This window comes from Bison bison, unplaced genomic scaffold (assembly GCF_000754665.1).
Source record: "Bison bison bison isolate TAMUID 2011002044 unplaced genomic scaffold, Bison_UMD1.0 scf7180017864020, whole genome shotgun sequence".
NCBI classification, from domain to species: domain Eukaryota; kingdom Metazoa; phylum Chordata; class Mammalia; order Artiodactyla; family Bovidae; genus Bison; species Bison bison.
Window position 1 is genome coordinate 1,812,744 of NW_011494592.1, and position 3,003 is coordinate 1,815,746.

General features: G+C 45.4%; 1 protein-coding gene across 2 annotated transcripts in view; it reads left to right on the forward strand.

Annotated features, from left to right (window-relative positions):
• The window catches only part of NCK2 (NCK adaptor protein 2), a 117,322-nt gene that overhangs the window by 112,512 nt on the left and 1,807 nt on the right, over positions 1-3,003 (forward strand). The window lies entirely within an intron of this gene.

The following is a 3,003-nucleotide window of genomic DNA, read 5'->3' on the forward strand; positions in this document are numbered from 1 at the left end:
AAGTTAAATAAGCAGGGTGACAATATACAGCCTTGACATACTCCTTTTCCTATTTGGAACCAGTCTGTTGTTCCATGTCCAGTTCTAACTGTTGGTTCCTGACCTGCATACAGATTTCTCAAGAGGCAGGTCAGGTGGTCTGGTATTCCCATCTCTTTCAGAATTTTCCACAGTTTATTGTGATCCACACAGTCAAAGGCTTTGGCATAGTCAATAAAGCAGAAATAGATGTTTTTCTGGAACTCTCTTGCTTTTATACTATTTTAAATTTTTTGTATTAAAGTATGGCCAATTAATGAGGCTTTCCTGGTGGCTCAGTGGTAAAGAATCCACCTGCCAATTCAGGAGATGCAGGAGACTCAGGTTCGATCCCTGGGTCAAGAAAATCCCCTGGAGGAGGATATGGCAACCTATTTCAGTATTCTTGACTGAGAATCCCATGGACAGAGGAGCCTGGTAGACTACAGTCCCTGGGATCATGAAGAGTCGGACATGAGTTAGCAACTAAACAACAGTGGCCAATTAACAATGTTGTGATAGTTTCGGGTGCATGGCAGGGGAACTCAGCCATACATATACATGTATCCGTTTTCCTCCAAACTCCCCTCCCATCCAGGCTGCCACATAACACTGAGCAGAGTTTCTTGTTTTATACAGTATGTCCTTGTTGGTTATCTGTTTTAAATATAGCAGTGTGCACGCTGATGGCTGGTTGATCCGATGAATCATTCATGATGACTCATTTCGTTTTTGGGGAAGGGGCATAAGAGATCAAGTTGGGGAAATAATTTTCAAGTTCTATGTCCCCCTGCTCCTGCTGCTAAGTCACTTCAGTCATGTCCGACTCTGTGCGACCCCATAGACGGCAGCCCACCAGGCTCCCCCATCCCTGGGATTCTCCAGGCAAGAACACTGGAGTGGGTTGCCATTTCCTTCTCCAATGCATGAAAGTGAAAAGTGAAAGTGAAGTCACTCAGTCGTGTCCGACACTCAGCGACCCCATGGACTGCAGCCTACCAGGCTCCTCTGTCCATGGGATTTTCCAGGCAAGAGCATGGGAGTGGGGTGCCGTTGCCTTCTCCCTGTATCCCACATCTACCCCTAATCCTCTAATGGCTGTGATTCTGGAAATAACATACAACCCAAAGCCTAATTGGATCTAAAGCTTCCTATCTCTTCCTGAAATTTTATCCCCCCAGTGTTTTCTGGGTTTCCCTCAAGGCATTGGGCCCTGAGTTTAGTATAGAGATAAGATGAGGTTTTCCCCTCAAAGATTTATTTGGTCTATTTTGGGCAAAGGGACACACAGTTACTAACTAATTGAATATGTCTATCTCTGTGATACTGTTTTTAAATTTATTTATTTTAATTGGAGGATAATTACAATATTGTGATGCTGACAGTTGTGACTGTTGGGGACCAGTGGCCCACCCCAGATCTGGGTTCTCCTAGACACCCCTTTCCCTGAGTTGTCATTAGTTTATATAGAGTTGTCTCTCATTTTGCAAGATCTGTTCACTTTTGATCAGACATTTGCAGAGTCAGTGTGAAAACCAGTGAAGGGATGCTTGTTGGTTTTGTCCTGGTGGGAGACATGTGAGCAGGGGCTGGGTTGATAGGTCATCAACAGCAGTGAGTTCCTGGTTTGGGGAAGGGTGAAAGTCTGGGCTCAGAATTCACTTTAGACCTGGATCATACAGCTCCCACTATCTGTTGGGCTCTCTGTGGACACAGCTGTGGATTAGACGCAGCCCTGACCCACAGATGTGTCAGAATGTCTTCTGCTGGACAGTAGCCAAGGAGGTGTTTTCAGTGAAAACAAATCCATGTAGCAATGCAGGAGATGTGGATTTGATCCCTGGGTTGGGACAATTCCCTGGAGAAGGAAATGACAGCCCACTCCAGTGTTCTTGCCTGGAGAATCCCATGGATAGAGGAGCCTGGTGGGCTGTAGTCCATGGGGTCTCAAAGAGTCAGACACAACTGAGCGACAATAACAACAAAGCCAAGGAGAGTGGAGCTTATCCAGTCTGGGGATGCAGAGGCATCTCCACGTGGCCATTCTGTGCTCTGAGACCCTCAGGAATGGTTGAGCAGGGAGAGGGACAAGGGGTGGCTCAGAAACGGCAAGAACAGGAGTGACAGTGAGACGGGGGCAGGGTGGGACATTCCTTCCATCTCATTGGTCGGGTCTGTGTCACCCATCATGTTCCAATCATTCCTTGTAGTTATCCACCTTTCCTAGCACTGCTTATTGAAGGGACCATCTTTTTTCTGGTGTATATTCTTGCCTCCTTTGTCACAGAGTAATTGACCCCGAAAGTGTGGATTTATTTCTGGGCTCTCTATTCTGTTCCATTGACTTTTTTGTAAATCAAAGATTATAATTGTACAATATAGAGAAGTATAGAACAAAATACAATTATTGGAGGATAACTACCCTACAGTATTGTGTTGGTCTCTGCTGCACATCAACATGAATCACCCACAGGTGTACATATGTCCCCTCCCTTGTGAAGCCCCGTCCTGTTTCTCTCTGCATCCCACCCCTCTAGGTTGTCACAGAGCACTGGGTTGAGCTCCCACTGGCTCCCGTACACATATGGTAATATATATGTTTCCATGCTATTCTCTCAGTTCGTCCCACTCTCTCCTTCCCCCAGTGTGCCCAAAGGTCTGTTCTCTCTCTGTGTCTCTACTGCTGCCCTGCAGATAGGTTCATGAGTACCATCTTCCTAGATTCCATACACATGTGTTAATACACAATATTTGTCTTTCTTTTTCTGACTTCACTTTGTATAATAGGCTCTAGGTTCATCCACCTCATTAGGACTCATTCACATGCATTCTTTTTCTTTTATAGCTGAGTAACATTTCCAATTGCATATATATATACCACAGTTTCTGTATTCATTCATCTGTCTGTTCCATTGACCTTGGTGCCTATACTTGGGCCAGCACCATGCTGTTGGCTGAGCTCCTAATAGTGGTAGAAGCCAGAGG